Source organism: Poecilia latipinna, unplaced genomic scaffold, assembly GCF_001443285.1.
Source record: "Poecilia latipinna isolate Pla-1442-1.1 unplaced genomic scaffold, P_latipinna-1.0 Scaffold32, whole genome shotgun sequence".
Taxonomy (NCBI): domain Eukaryota; kingdom Metazoa; phylum Chordata; class Actinopteri; order Cyprinodontiformes; family Poeciliidae; genus Poecilia; species Poecilia latipinna.
The window spans coordinates 1,009,278-1,026,575 of record NW_015112648.1 but is presented as its reverse complement, the minus strand read 5'-3'; the positions used below and the strand labels follow the sequence as shown (position 1 = coordinate 1,026,575).

General features: G+C 37.2%; 1 protein-coding gene across 1 annotated transcript in view; it reads left to right on the top strand.

Annotated features, from left to right (window-relative positions):
- The first annotated feature begins 6,979 nt into the window (after positions 1-6,979).
- Positions 6,980-17,298, top strand: part of LOC106953273 (transmembrane protein 132B) — a 286,044-nt gene continuing 275,725 nt past the window's right edge. The window contains exons 1-2 of the mRNA XM_015041905.1: positions 6,980-7,114; positions 7,336-7,400. The gene's annotated coding sequence lies outside the window, so the exon portion shown is untranslated. The remainder of the gene's footprint in view (positions 7,115-7,335; positions 7,401-17,298) is intronic.

Sequence of the window (17,298 nt, the reverse complement as noted above, 5' to 3'; positions counted from 1 at the left end):
CCTGCTTTTCTGCATAAAAACAAAAGTGGGTTAGTGATAGTGACAAAAGCATGTAGATTTTTCATATGAATTTTGACATATAACTTAAGAAAACATAAAAAAAAAATTGTCCTTCGGGCCTTCATAACGACATTGTTATAGTTTTTATGTCATGTGGAAGACAACGTTGATACCCCAAATAAACATAAAATATAATTGTCATCTTAATGAAACTGTTCTCAGGAAGTTGGGTGTCACTATTTGCAGCCTGAAACAGAAGGAAGGCAGTTTTAACAGCTAAAAATAAACAAATGCATGCAAACACCTCCATGGTTGTCTTCCTTTATCAAACTGCCACAGAGGGAAAGCAGAGGGCAACAGAAAACTTCGAAGGGGGAAAGAAAAAGAAAATTAGGCGCAATGGAGGAAGAAAGGACTCCTAATAATCAGCTAGACACAGGTAAGGCAAGGAGCTTAGAAACTAGAAGTCAAACCAAACAGAAGGCAAAGAAGGGGGAGAGAATTGAAACTGACAGAGATAAAGCTTTTTTCTGAAGTCACACATGTAAGCCACCCGGGCTGAATGCCATGAACATTTTTATAGTCCTCCAATTCCACCTGTCAATCAGTCTCCCCCTCTCTGGGTTTTTTTTTTTTTTTTTTTTTTCTGTGGGATTGCTCAAACGTTGGTGGCTTCCCTCTTTGTCCACACAACCAGTTCTCTTCTCTTCACTACTGAAGCATGATTTTTATTGCTTGAGTAAAATATGTCTTTGCACAAATTCTCTGGTTCAGCTCCAGGAGACATTATTGACTTTCTAATGTTCCCAATTAAATCGCTTGAGGCATTTGGTCTTTCGCAGATGAAAGCCAGGAGATGCATCAGCTGAAAGGTGCCGGAGAAGCTGTTGTGCAGTTTCATCACATGCTGGGATTAGCTCAGCGAAAGTAAAATATGTCTGTTTGGGGGAAAAAAAGCAAAATAATTCCTTGAAGAATTGCACGTGAACATGTCAGCCACAAATGTGAAATTTCCTCCTCGCTCACGGAAACGGCATCAGTTTAAAAGTCACCAACAGAGTTAAGTTAGAGAAAAGCTCAACAATGATCTCAGAATTTTAAAGGGATCATTTAAAGTGGAAGCATTTGTTATTTTATATCTGATTCATACAAACAGTCTCTACAAACATGATTCTCAAACTTAACATCTTTGTAACTCCAGTATCTTTAAACTATTAGCTTGCTGTGTTATGTCATGGAAGCTGCTCGTTTTGTTCCGTCGCTATTTCCTGTCTTTGGTATTTTTGATGAATTCATGCCCTATTCAGGTAGAAGATTCTGCATTTTGCCCATTTGTACTCACTTCCCACCCGTTTCCCACAAACTACTCATAATCTAACACAAGACAGTGTGATTAAATGACTGTAATAATATCTTCCAGCAGGAGGTTGTTCAGACCTAATTTGGGTTGATCAGGGGGGGTCAAATTCCTGATCCACCCAGATCTGTCATATTTTATAGAATTCAACTGTATGAATGTTACTGAAGGAGGTACTTGCCCCAAATTTTTAGAACAATCTTGCAAATAAATGTTATTTAAGAAAAAAAATGCAAATAGCAGGCTTAAAGCTGCTCTTAGACACACACACACTATGAAAGATCAGAGAGTTATTAAAGCAAAAAATGGTTAATTGATACCGAAAACACCAACCATCACAAGAAGCACCTCTTAACTGCACCTTCCAAAGAAGTTTTTAATCCTTGTGGTTCAGGTGATCAAACAAAGCTTTGTATCTCAACAATTGCTTTGAGTTTGTACACCTGAAATTTCAGCACAGAAATATGGTGCTGTTTGAGTTTTGTCAGAATCGGATCACTGGCTTCGGAGATTTACTGTTTGATTGTGAGACAGATACAGCTGGATGCGTTTGACGCAGACAGATGGAAACACGGATGGATCGATGATTGAGAGGAACATGAGATGGGGAGATAAAACTGGCAGGGTGGGGAAGGACAGAAGGCAGTGTTGCAGAAACTCACCACTGAAAAGGCTTTCTGAGCTAACTGCTACAGAAAGGCGGAAAAATCGAGTTCTGTTGACATCAAAATTCCTTGCAAGCAACTAGAATGAAACTAAATGTACAAAAGAAATTGAGTTTTTTGACTTTTACAAATGTGTCTTTAAATTTAATGATAATCATTTATTTTATTTTTAGATGTAATGCTTCTTCAAGACATCTTGTGTAAACTGCTGAACAGAAGGACACAGCTGAAGCTGAAGAACAATATTCTTTTATTTTGTATTCAGGTTGCCTAAATTGTCAGGTTGAACTTCTAGTCAATGCATCTAACATGAAAATGTACAATAAGGGACACACTAAAGGAATTAAACACTCGCAGGCCACTTGGTTAGATTCACCTGTTCAAATGCCTGTTAACATAAACAAATCAGCCAATCAGATGGCAGTAACTAAATACATTTGGCATCCAGGCATGACTGGGTTTTAAACTGAACATTAGAACATGGAAGACGGAGGATTTAAGTGACTCTTAACAAGACATGGTGCCAGATGGGCAGTATGAATATTTCACAAACTACTGTCATGAGCAAACACCTCTTGGGTTTACAGAAAATTATTTGAAAAGGAGAAAATATCCAGTGAGAAACTATTATGCAGAGAAAAATGACATCTACATACACAAAACATGTGAAACATTGAGGCAGATAGAGGACACTGGGTGCCCTTCATACCAGCTAAGGACATGAAACTGATGCTGTAAGTCACACAGGATCTGTGAAATTGGACAATGACAAATAAAAAAAAACTTTACCTGTTCTGATGAGTCTTGGTTGTCACTGGGAGGCTCAGAGTTTGCCATAAGCAACATGAACATATGGATAATGCTGGTTTTTATCAACATGTCAGGATGATGTTGGTGTCATAATGTTGTCGAGAATATTTTCTTGGCACAGGTTGGACCTCTAGGTACAAATTAGGCATCTTTTAAAAGCCACATCCAGCCTTTAATCGGCCCGTCTTCTGGCTATTTCCAGTAGGACGATGCAATGTCCCGACGCTCCAATCATCTCCAACTTCTTGAATTTGACATTGAGCTCACGGTACTCTTGTGGCCCCGCAGTCAGATCTCAATCAGATGGATCATCTTTGGGATGCCGTGTTGACAGAGATGATCATCATGGAGGGAGAGGAGACAAATCAGAGACAATATGATGCTATCTTGTCAATATGGACTAAAATCTTTCATTTGAAACTGCCAGTTCAACCTTTTATTAGAAAGGTGTGCCTAATAAAAAGACACAAGAACTCCTTAAACATATAGCATGTTACTTGAGAGAGAGAGAAAGAGAGAGATAGATAGAGAGATAGATAGAGAGATAGATAGATCATGGGAAGTTTAAAGTGGGAACTTTTGATTATTCTGCTGTGAATGCAGAAGATATTGAGCTGTATTTTAAAGCATATTAGAGTGGAGTAAATGAAGCAAGAAAGAGAATTAAAGTTTAATCTGCTCTGCCGAGCTCAATATCCCACTTACGAAAATAAACAAAAAAGATTAAACCCAAAGAAAGAGATTCTTTTTACCTAGGTTTCTGAGAAAAAAGAAAAACTAAGCCAATCAAGACACCTTCCACTACTTATGAATGATCCAGTAAATCTGTGATTTCTGTTCATTAATTGTATCATAATGATTTTTCCCACGGCCGGGTCTTTTATCTGGATTGATCTGTGTCCTTGATTGCAGAAACACATTCACAGAGAGACACAACAGGTGAAAATAAACATTTTATGCACACAGGCTCACCTGTAGTTTCCCTTTCTATTTCTGTTGATCAGGGTCAGTGGATTACATGAGAATAAAGTGTATATGTGTTGTTCACATTTTCACATTCAAACACACACACGCAAAGAAGAAAAAAGCATTATCAGGAGAACTGGATTACACAGGGATAAGGATTGACACTTGATATTGACCCAGAGACTAAACACACACACACACACACACCTACACTTTATATTCACCCACCTGCACAAACACAAACCCACCAGACAGTTTACCCATTCAGCATGTCTGCTCTTATCTGCCCTTTCTAATTTGCGGCTGCTCAGACCTTTTTTCAGGGTGAATACCCACCACAGGTCTGTTACTAGAACTGTTGTCATCCGCTTGCAGAATAATGTTGCTTTGTAACATGACAAGCAGTTGGAACCGTCAAAGAATATCAAGAATTATGCTTTTTGGTCTTTTTCAGTCTTTTTCATCTATGTCTCAAGGTACAGCTGGCTGCATGTTTAAATCACATAGTTGGAGACGATTCTTGGGTCGTTGACATCCTGGTGTGTCCTCTCCTTCTTTGTCCCCAGTCACGTTATTTCTGGAGCTGCTGCATTACAAGTTGATCTACATGTTTTCTATCTGTTGGTTTGAGTGTGAAAATGCTGAAGCTGCCAACAAAATGTACACAAAGTATCATGTGATCTAGAAAGAAGATGAAAATTCACATTATGTGACGTTACAGCGATAAATGTTGAGGTATGTTAGGAGGAGGATTTCTGTGATAGACACACATGTGGTGTATGAGCGCGATAGGAAAGAAAAACAATACATGGCTTTCAAAAATCATCCAACCCCGTCGATATTTCTTTTGGATTGGGATATATAGCTACAAGTTCCCAGTTTAAGTGCCATCAAATTATTTTATCATGTACCAAAACTTCTGTTAACCTCAATTAACTTTGGAGTTTTGTTTAAATGTCCTCCATCTTGCTCTCCCCTGGCTTGTGCATTTCTGTCTGTACGGTTTGCGCAGTAGGAGATTGAAATCAAATTTCCTGGACCACTGGTGTATTCCGTATATTTATTACATCATACGTGTGCACTTTGCTTTTTGCTACAGGTTTTTTTTTGCTTCAGAACAGCATTTTCTCCTCTTGGTGTTTTATTGATCTCACTAACACAAAAACATGATCCCCATCACTAAAGAAAATCCGGTGCATTTAATGCTTTGAGACTTTTTGCAATAGGCAGAGAAACTACAGGATGATTAGAGGTGTGAGTATGATGGATGTATTTATTTAAGGCATTGCTGTGGGAAGAGTCTCACCTTGAATTGTGGATCAATCTCAAACTCTATATGAGAGATTAAGGCGGGTTAAGAAAGGCTTTTCTTATCTCAGTAAGTCCTATAAACATATTTATCAACTAAGACAACGCTACTGCAAAAAGAGAATTATTTAAGTTTTATAAAACAGAAATGTTCCATATCCATAAAGTCCTAGTGAATTTTTTCATTCATTTTACGAATAAAAAAAAAATACATTGGATTTAGGAATTCTAACTTATTCTTTCAAATCTATGATCAGCTGTTTTCTTGTTTCTGTGAATACACATACACTCTTCAAGACGTCCAATTATTACAAAACAGCTAAAGTTTACTTAGAGAAAGCAAAACGGGGAAAAAGACATTTTTGTTTTGTTACTAGTTACCTCACTTAAGCCATCTTACCTCACACATCGAGTTTGTATCTTCAATGACCTGCTGTGAATTTATCCTCACCCTCCCCCGGCTGGGATTTCACTCAAGGCCATTCACTCCACACATCTTTCCAAAAACTGGGCATAGAAACGAGCCTAATTGGCCCAAAAATAGCCAAGGGGACTAGGTTGCATATAGACGGGCAAAAAAAAAAAAAAGAGAATGGCAGAGGGGCGCTAACAAGAGCCTTTAGAGAAGGTTTAAGGTTTTTACAGGATTTTAATGTTCAACTCCATTGTTTCCATGCCTGAGGGGGAGGGTGTTATGTCTGTCCTCCTTTGCTCGGTGTCACGGATTGTAGATTCTTAGTACTGGACTGTAGATGTGCAAAAATAAGGCAAATAAGAAAAGACAAATGTGTAGCTGTTATTAAAAAAAAACTGAATGCTGCCTTTCAAGCACTAAAACTAACAATAAACTGAACTTCAGAGCCCACAGAAAACAAATTAATGAAATTAAACTAACCTTTTCTCGTATTTTTTTGCCCCCAGGTCTAATTCTTGTAGCTATAAAGAGCTCTTTTATTTGACATGAAATGATGGTTTGTTTGTTTTAAATTGCACTTAGTTTTTTTGATATCATTACCTTTCACCCACCACTGCAGAGCGATTTACCTCATTTTTGTCAACTTCAAACTCGTTTCTTTGGCGCTTTTTATAGGACTGACTCATTGATAAAACACAGAGCTCTGCAGAAAATAGCTTAGTGTTCAGAATATATGCATGTGGCAACAGAAAACAAGACAGTCTCCCAATGTTTTCTGTGCCTTCCACAAAACCCTGGCAGTGATTTTACGTCTGGCTTGATTTTGTGTTTTTCTACAATAACATTTTTTTAATTGCCAATCCATCATATGGTGTTGTGGATTGTTGCAAATCCCCGATGCTTCTAAACACAACTGTTCCAGTGGCTGTTCAGCAGCAGTTGTTGCAGTTTGATGGACAACCAAGTGATTCACTAAGTTTTCCTCCTGCCCTCTTGCCAGCATTAGAGAAGCCAGGCGGCTGATGGTATTGTAGCTGTAACTATGGGAGGAAACTGTCAACGTGTCATGTCATCTCATGTTGTGACAACAACCACAACAGTTTATAATAACTAACACTACACAGGAGTGTTCTGAAGCAGTGCAGTAGAATCATTTGTCTTTTATTCCCTGTGTACAGGAGCAGGAACAGGAAAACATCTGCAGACATATCCATCACATCAGGAGGTAAACAAGTGGATCTACAGACTCCTGTAAACTGCTTCATTGTCGAATACTCACTTTGTCTTAAATCCCACAAAGTCTGGCGTATCACTTTATCATGACTTTTAATCCATTTCTATTCGTTTTATGTATTTATTTCATATTTTGTGTTCTGGCTATCAAGACTTCCTGTCTTATTTTGAAAAGCCCTAACCTCACTTCCTTTTAGTGCTTCTTCTTTCTGTCACACCTGGTCTGCGTTTGCTAATTGTTTATCACCTTTTTTCTCCTTTTGTTTTCTGGGAAGTTTGTTGTTTCTGCGTCTTTCTTGATTTGATGTTCATGTCTACTGGATTTTGGATTCAATATCACTTCAGAGTTTATGTTGCAAAGTAAGCTTATATTTTTTGCTTAGTGTTTAATTAAATATTTTCTTTCTTACTGTAAGAAAATATTTGGATTATGTTACTTAGGTAGCATAACATAATCAAATAAATAAAAATAAAGTAATATAATAAAAATATCAAATTAAGTAACAATCAAATAAACTATCCACTGTTACTTTAATATTAAAAATTAAATGAAATTCGCTACCACTGTATTTTATCAACAGATCACATCATCTATTCTTCAAAATGGTGACCTGGGGAATGGATAAAACCCTGAGAGAGTTTTAAGGTAGGTCCCTTTATACACTTAAATATTTAAACACATTTATTCAAGTGGAGCTTCTGTACCTATTTACTGTCTGCTTTTGGGTCCAGTCTTGCCACTCAGGACAAACTCGGACTCCATTACAGCAAGACGATTGGTGCAGTTCTGCATTGTCTAATTAGGCTTTTGTCCCTGCTAGCTTTAGCTGTCTTGTGTTTCCTTAGATTTCCCCTTAACAATATAAGTTGATCATTTCTACTTAAATTAAAAGTCACGATCCTAATAGTTTTGCACCTGGAATTGAAGCCCAAGATTATGTTTTGTCAAAACTTTCTAGATAAAGTGGTGTATCATTTGATATAACCTTTATAAATTGTTTGATAAAATTCTGCCGACTGTCTACTTATTGATTAATTTACTGAATCCTGGCTCTGACTAACAGACTGAACTAAGAGACTGGAAGAACTAGATGATGAAATGATCCTGCTGTCAATTTATCCAATCACATCTCATCAGCTCATTAATCAACTAAATTGTTTTCTGCAACAAACAAGCTCTGAAACTACATGCATCTAATTAGAGTGGCAAATGCTTCCTGAAGTCTCCTAACAAAGATTGATGTTGGTGCATCCAGCCCCATGCACCCATGAAGCCGATTTGTATGTCTAATTCATTTCTGTGTTGTTTGTGGAAGGTTGTGTTGGAAAATGTTACATAAATGATTGTGAGTTAAGTTTTGTTGAGAGGGGGAAAATAAAAAAAGTTGGAAATCTTTTACTCCAATTATTTGTTAAATGCTACTTTTCACAAAGAATCTTACCATTTGTTTCCATTTTTTCAGGAGATCTATGTGATGATCCCAAACAAAGGAGAGAATCATTGAAGAAGGAAATTGATTACACTTTTGACATTACAAATTTTTTCAATACAAAATCTGCAAAGAGCAGCTTGCTTTTGAATTTTGCCTTCTTGAATCAAGAAGGTTGATTTTATTGTAGCTACTGTAAACCTGGAGGTCTTTGGGGTTTGTTTTCAGTTGTTATAGTCAGTTTGGCTCCGACTAAATATTTGTCTGCTTTTTTCAACTTGGTCATCATTACAGTTTTATTTACTGCAGTTAAATTGCACAACTGGATTCTGTTTTACTAATTAAGGAGACTTGTAAAGGCAATTGACTGCACTGACTTTTTAAGGGTTTCAGAGTAAGGAGTACGACAGCATGTCTTAAAAATGAAGGCCACCTCAAGCCAATGGGTTGTGCTGTTTTCTGTTAAGATTAACCTTTAGTTGTTTTTCCTTTTACTGTGCTGATTTCCTGCTATACTCTGAAACACAAGTACCCTGCATGTCCCTCAGGTACTTCAGAAGGAGTACACACCCGCAAACCCACTCTAGACAAAATGTCCTGTCCCAGGAGTGTGTGTTTCCTGTGGAGTTGGGTTACACCAGGCAGCAACCACACTTCTATACAAATGTTTCCCCCTTACACACATTAATGTTCACTGAATATTCATTGCAAGCTGTTGCACTCCTGGTCTGAGTCCAAACCTTAGCAAGCGTGTGTGTACGTCAGGGTGTGTATGTGTTTAGAATATATGTATAAATTAACTGGTAGACCTATAAATCCTAAATTCCCACACTTTTACCTCATCCATTTTTGTTGTTCCTGATCAAATGAAGAAATTTTAATGAATTTATGATTTTTTTTTTTTTTTTTTTTTTAATTCCCAACTATGTTTTACCCAAAATGTCAAAAAGCACTCCAAAAGCACCAATTCTGTCTTGGTATACTGCATCCACATTTTTTTCGTCTTAGCTATTCTTCCTTGTCTGGACACCAAACATGCAACTGTCTGGATATGGCTGCATCTCTGAAGAATTTAAAAGTTAGACAAACTGCAGTTTGTTTGTCATATTATCAATATTTGTGAGTGTGTGTGAGAGACCATCCATGTGTGTCATGAAAAGACCGTCCAGTTGGCTTCAGCTGGCAGCTTGCCTACGTCAGCTGTAGTGGTTTACCAACTCTTACTGAAGGATTAGCAGCTCAAGCTAAGCCTGGCTAGGAGCCTTGTCAGTGCAAACTTGCTGGGTCTACACACCAGTTAGAGCAGTGGAGAGTTTGTTTTACTCCAGCAAATGTTTTGACAAAAATAAATAAATGAACCCAATAACTAACAATTTCTTGAACTTGTTTCTTTAACTTCGCAAAGAAACAAAGCTTTAGAAAAATATATGCAATAAGTTATCACAATTTTATCCTATTTTGCAAACAATTCAAGCCAGTATTACATTTTATCTGCATTTGAGAGAATTTTTGTTTTCTTTTTAATGTGTGTTTTTTATCTATCTGTGTGTACTCAAAGTTCTTTAACTGTCTTTGGATGTTCCTCTGAAAACAGATGGCATGCGTCTTCAGCGGTGTTGCGTCTTGCATAGTTCTAATCCAACAAACATGTACTTTTCCAATTAAGCCCACTCAAGAAAAAAAAAAAAAAAAAGCTGCAAATGGTATCTTAAATCATCTGCAGTACCTGTAGAATAATTTGGCCAATCCAATTGTTCATTTTACACCCCCCTCTATCCAAGTAGTCCTCTGATGAAAGGAAGCCCTTTAAAATTTTGAGTTTCAGTTCATTTCTTTTTCATAAATCTTAACTTGAGTCCCTGTTCAGTGTAGAATAATAAGTTGAGGACTGACCAGCTTAAATGATTTTTGCAGCAGAAATGGTTCTGGATCAAAAGCTGCGAATCTGATCCAAACTTCAGCTTCATCAGCCAACTCGCAGGTTGGTTTTTGTAACAGCTACATAAGCTGGTGCCAGGGCAACAGATGCTGAAATTTCAGAAAACAGGATAAAACTGGGTGAAATGAGGCAGGAAATGTCTGTGCTTCCGGACTTTACTCTGTTAAACATTCTCCACAGCTTGTTGTTTTTCTTTCATGAAGCATTTTGTTAATTTCATTTTGTTTGTCATGTGATACAACACACTTACTCATTTATGGCTATTTAACAGTCTAATCCCTAAATTTGTACACAGCCACAGTTTTTCTCACGCACTTCAAACTCACAGCACAACCTCCATTTATATTCTAGTACGTTTTCACACAAACTTTGTATTTTATGGCACATTCCTATGCTGACGGAAATACAGGCTTGTGGCAACTCTGGTTAAATTCAAGTAACAAGTTTTCAAACACATTTTCCAAACCTATTTTTGGCCTTATGGCACCTCTTAGGTTGTTCTTTCTAATTTGGAAAGTATTAAGAACAGCTGCTGGTCTGCAGAAAACATAACACTCTGTCAAACTGACCACAGGAGCCCCTCAGGGTTAAGTGTTTAGCCTTTTCTTCTTTTTGTATTTCTAAATTTGTCAAACAGCAGGAAATTAAGTCAGGAGGTGAAGCAACCTTGATTGGATTAAGTAAAAATAAACCAGAATTAGCTTACATGGTGAACTGCTGTGATGAAAGTCTTTCTAATACTTTCAACACATTTCAAAAGTAGATTTTCTTTAAAAAACAAAAACAAACTTCTTGTTTCTCTCCAATTTGAAGGAGAAATACAAAAAAAAAAAAAAGCTCTGTGTCACAGGAAATCCCTCTCATGGACTTTTTAATCTCATACCATCTGGAATAAGACATCGCTTCATCAGACCAAGAATGACCAACATGTGCCAATGCTTTGTTCTACTGGCAGTCAGGCTGTTCTTTGTCTCTTGTTCTGTGCCGTTTTCCCATTTTTGTTAAACAATCATGATTTTGTTTCAACGCATCTTTAAAAAAAATAAATAAAAATTGCAAAACGTAATTTGCTTGAGCTCATGCTGCAGGTTACGATTGTCTTCAACACTGAAAATGTAGGAGACAACAATTTAATGAGTGGTTAGAAATTCTTTGCCACTTTAAAAAGGTACTAAATCTAATGGGGACACTTTCTCCCTCATCTATATGGATTTCAAGACATCCCTAACTGGTAGAGCTCTTTGAATGAGCCAACTCTGTGCCCCATTCCCAACATGCACAATTTTGTCCATGTCGATTTGCCCAAGTGTGTTTTGATTTCAAGAAATGCTAAAGAGCAGCATGTTTTCCTTGCATTAAGATGTAATATTGTACTGGAAACTTAGAAAAACTTCCCTCTTTAACATGAATCAGTTATAGGGTTATGGCAAAAGCCCTCTTTGTCTGTTTATGCAAACTACATGTATCTAAATTATAGTTTGTTGGGGGGAATTTCAGATACTAGTTTGTGGCTGCATGATGGCGTGTAAAATATGTTGGATGTTTATCCTACGAAAATGAAACGCCTTTTTAAAGGAACTTTTAAATTCCAATCAAAATTCTCTCCAATGCAAGAGGTCTCTTTGATGAAATGGACACAATCAAAATAAAAACTGAAATTAGGGGAACATCTGGCAGATTGTACCTTGTTTTCTTCAACTGCCTGATGAGTTGTGACCAGATGCCACGGTAACGGCAGACACCAGCACCTCGTTAGGCCCTCGTTAAACTCGTCAAGTCCCTGCTCGTTACGTTCCGATAATGAGGCTGCTTGGAGGTGACTGAGAGGATGAGGCAGCAAAGTATCAGGCGCTTACACATGACCCTTTAAACCTCGGGGAGGAGGAAGGACTGAGGAAGGTCACCAAAGCAAAATTCATCTCCAGTTCTCCCGGTCAAGGTCTAAGAAAAGTTAATTTGTTGGCATTAATAGTTTCTGCACTGTAGAAAATACAACCTTTATTCTTCTGTAGGACCCAAAACCTTATTATTCTCTGGTAAGTTGTCATTCCTGTTTTTGAAATCTTCTTTGTAGAGGTTTCACCATGATTGGACTCACTTAAGCCTGCTAAATTAGAGGTTTTGAAAAGTTTCATTGGCTAATAGTTTAACATTGATGTCACACAAGACCAACAGCAATACAATTTCACTTTCACTCTATTTTTGAAGCTCAAAAGCTATTTACAATGCAAAGACATTATACAATGCATAGTTTCAGCTATTTAAACAATTGGTAAAGTTCTGAAATTTTCAATGGAGTTATATTTTAGGAAAAACTCAACAGAACTGTGTTTAACTGCTAAGATATTTATAGTACAGAAGATAAAACATTGATAAAAAATCAAATTCATATACCAATTGCTTAGTATGCTGGGTTTGCCATGGTTTAGGGATGCTTTGCTGCAGCAGGACTTTGGATCACAGAATCTGCCATAAATTTGACTGAGCATCAGGGGATTCTGGAGAAAAATGGGAGACTATCTGCAAAAACTACTTTTCAGACTGAAGTAAAGCTGGATCCAGCAACATGACAATGACGGCGAACAGACGAGTAAATCCACCAAGGACTCACTGAAAATGAAGAAACTGAGTGAGGGAGCAATTCAGAGCCCATTAATAATTCTCTGAACACTGCAAAAAAAAAAAAAAAGAAGAAAAAAGTCAAAGCTGAAAGAGCAGCGTGGGAAAATGGTGTTCATGTTGTCTTTGAATACACTAATCATTAAACCTGAAAAACATAATTCGAGGAAAGTAGCAAAAGCTTTAGTATCTCCCTTGAAGGCAGGTTGCGTAAATCACTTAATGTTTTGATGATGCTTTTCTGTGCGAGGATATCCTTACAGTGATGTAATTCCTAGAAATATAAAGGACCCTTTCTTTATGAATTCCTTATTTAGATTTTAAACCACAGAACCTAATTCACTGCACAGTGAATTAAAACTCTTCCTCCTCAAAAACAAAACGACACTTCAGAAGGAGCCTGATGAAAGGAGAGTAATGCAAGGTAAACACTGAGTTGAAACGTTCTTAAATAACTTTAGCTTGATGAATTACACACTGTTTTGTATAAGCCCTATTAATCGGAACACTATTTCCTGTCCATACAGCAGTTGTTGGCATCTCAACTGAAAAGAAAAACTTTAAGAGGACTTTTTAAAGGGGTTTTGTCATTTAAATATTTCGGCATAACTCGATGTGTGTTCAGATACTTTAAACATTTCTGTATAAATGTTACACGTAATTTAAAATGCATTGGTCAAATATATATATAAATATATATAAAAAACATTAGACACAACATATCTATTGTCTTAAATAATCTCAAGCAATATTCTTTAAAGCAACAAAAATATTTGATTAAATGTGAACTCCTGTCAGAATTTAAGCCGATGGGACAAGAAAAAATAAACACATTTTGAACAATCAATCCCTCTTGAACAATAAAACAAAACACCCTAAAAACCTTCGATGCACAAAATTATAGAAAACATAAAAATACAGCTCTTCAATATTGCTAAATGGTTGCACCATGTTGGGGGTGTAGATCCAGTAGGCCCCTATGTGAAGCAATAAATGCATCATCACCTCTAGAGGATGGTGGGATTATTTTTTTCCTCTCAAATCCATGTACATGCCACCAAGCAGTAATAATTTCTAACCTTACTGCAAATATTGATGGTGGGTGCAGCGCCGTGTACTTAGTTATCAAACGCCTTGAACTTTTTCCATATTTTGTCACATTACAATAATAAACCATAATTCATAAATAGCCACAAGTAATGCAATATTGTGAAATGGCAGTGAAATTTTATGCAACATTATTTACAACACAAAAAGAAATCAGTGGCATTTATATTCAGCCACCATAACTGATGCCTCTTAATAAAATACAGAGCAACAAATCATCTTCTGAACTCTCCAATTCAGTAAAGGGAATCCACCTCTGTAATTTGAATCTCTGTGTAAATTTGGCTGACAGTATTAAACAAACGGCACCATGAAGACCAGTAGAAGGGTCATTAATAAAGCTGTGGAGATGGTTCTTGAGAGCTGTTCGATCTATCATCCAAGAATATAAAGAGTTTAATAACTGCAGACGTGTAGTTGTTTAGACTGACTGGCTGTACATTACACTCTTCATTATCACTGTGAAACATGATGGTGGCGGCATCATCCTGTGGGGAGGTTTTGCTTCAGCAGAGAAAATTGAGAGACAGATTCTGAACAGCATAATTCTCCTCCTTCCTCCAGTTTGTGTTACTCTGTCACATGAAATTCCAATAAAATACATTGAGGATTAAAATGCAACAAAATGTGAAAGAGGTTCAAGATTTATGAAGGTTTTTTTTAAGGCATTAAGACTAGGAATAACTTTAAATTATTTTCTGTGAGGAATTTTTTTTTTTCTGTTGGACAGAAATTTCAAAAACTTTAATAGAAATAAAATCACCTCTTACAATGAGTGTAGAGTTTCTCAAGCAAGGGGAGCTTTACAATGTAATGCTGCTAGTTTTCTGCTCTCAACACATCCAAACTGTAACGGCTACATCACCTAAAGTGGAGGTCAGGTGTTGGGGTTCTTCTTAAAAGGACTGAAAACTGAGATTAACAAGGCAGCTCAAGGGCCAGGTATCTGTGGGCTGCTCATCCTGAATTTTCAGGACTTCAGATTTCACTCTGTGTTGGTTTCCATGCCTGGTTTGAATTTGTGTCTGGTTGTTCACCTCTGCTACATCAGCAAGCTGTGTTTAATGTGTATCTAATAGTCTTTTTTTTTTTTTTCCGGTGTGCATGCCTACGTGTGGGTGAAGCTGAACAAATAAAGCTAGTTTCCACTTTGATTGTGTTCACAGTGTCAAGCACCCAGTCTGTAATTAGCACACAGGCAACCATCTGTCCAAACAGCCATCTCTAAACAATCCCTGTCCTGCTTACTTTTGCTGCTATCACAGCAGCCATCCATCGCTAACTCTCTTATTTGTTCACTTTTCGTTCCATCCGTCTGTCTGCCTCTATTGTCATTTCACTGTCTCCTTCTCCCTCTGTTTTGTTTTTTGTTTGCTCACTTTCTAACTCCATCTGTGTTTCTCAAGTTCTTTTCATTTTCTACTTTTTCTTTTACAATCTGACAAATTTATTAGACAGAGAGCCAGGATCAACAGCTTGATCAACCTTGTGATTTTTTTCTTCTGTGTGTTTTTTTTTGGTCAGTATGCTCAGAATTTGTAGCTGAATATGACACAATCCAAGAGTGTTTTCTTTTTAATTATTTAGATTAGTTTGTGAGCAGTGTATGGGGAGTTTAATTAAATGGCCAAGCAGAAATCTCACATTGCTCCTAAACATCATGAAAAACCTGAGAGTTGAATCTCTGGGGTTGCTGGGGGACGACCGACCCCCATATAAATCACTTAAAGATTAAGAATAGGGGAAAAAAAAACAAAAAAAAACCTAAAGTTTCTGTGTATCAATGCAGGCATGTGAATAGCTTTAGCAACATCACCCAGTTTTTGCAAAGCTGATAGAAACCCAACAGGTGTATAAGTAAGAAGCAAACTGGAATACAAAGTATTAAGATGTTTCAGACAATGTTGTCAGCAGTTCTGTTTTTCAGTGTGAATTGTAAGCAGCAGTTTTACTCTTTTACTGCATTTGAGCATTTTTAGCTCATTTGGAGCGTCCTGTGCCTTGGTTTAGTCAAAACTACCATCTTCTTAGCCCATTGGACTACTCTTTTGTGCCATCAGCTCCCCAGTGTTTGCATGATGCAGTGCTGTTTTGGTCAAGACCTAGCCAAGTGTCCAAGGAATAGCATGCATGAAGCTACTCCTGTCCAATTACGCTCAGATAATAGATGTAGAGTAGTAGGGCAGCCTAGAAAGTAAGTGTCTGGGCATTTCAATGCCATCACCTTCAAGTTTCTCACCCTTAAGAGAAAATTGCTGTTATAATTTTTAAAGTTTTCCTATTGTGCACAAGACAAAGCTCAGTGCTAATTTGCTCAATGGTTTACACAATTAGAAGACACTTTTTATTTTTTTTTAATGGCTATAATGGGAAAAAGAAAATACTTTGACTCTTTAGGTAACTTATGTAGACGCTGTATTGTCCAAACATTTCTCAGAGTGACTTGTGTTGTAATGTTGAGTAGAGGTGCAAGGTTTTCTGTAACAAGGTTATAAGCAGTAAGCCTGAGTGATCAATATCATAAGCCATTTAAGAACAACACTGTACTTCCTCCCACAGTCCAAAAACATGCCTGTCAGGTTAATTGGTTTCTCTAAATTGTCCCTAGGTGTGAGTGTGTGTGTGCATGGTTGTGTGTCCTGTCTGTCTCTGTTGCCCTGCAACAGACTGGCGACCTGTCCAGGGTGACCCCACCTCTCGCCCGGAACGTTAGCTGGAGAGGCACCAGCACCTCCCGACCCCACTAAGGGACAAGAGTGTACAGAAAATGGATAGATGGATGGATGGACCTCAATTGCATTATGGGAATATTGACAGTTTTGTGCACATTTGTAGAGGAAACACATCTATTGAGGAACATTTGGGTGCTGAAGAATTGCATATTTTCCCTACTGATTAGTAAAGGTAAATAAAAGAATGAAAATTGGGCCGTATCACTGCTTAATGTGTAAACGCACAGCCGTTTGCTATCAAGTGTGCCATTTTCACATGCTCTGTGTCTTTACGGTCTCTTGTAGAAAACATTTTGGGATTTACTGGGAGTTTTACTGCTAACAAGGGACATGAATAACTGGAAATCTAAATATTACAAGCCGAGGAAACCTATCTCCTTACAAATATTCTGCTCTTGCTTTCTTTATTACCCGTAATTTATGGTAAAAAGGTTGTTTGCTCAGGAAGTGATATCAGATTTCCAGGACTTTTCAGCTGTGTACAACATAATCATTCTGTAATTGTTGTGGTAATGTGACTCGTCTGTTTCCAGACTATTGTCGGCAGGGAAACAATGTACATTGTTGTGAAAGTAAGTCTAAATTAAACACTTAAAATATGAAATTAATCAATGCCAAAGGAAAGCAAAAAAAAAAAAAAAAAAAAAAAAAAACATTTGGGATAATTGTGGTGCGCCGCCAGGGTTTTTTTTTTTCTTTTTTTTTTTTTAAAAAAAA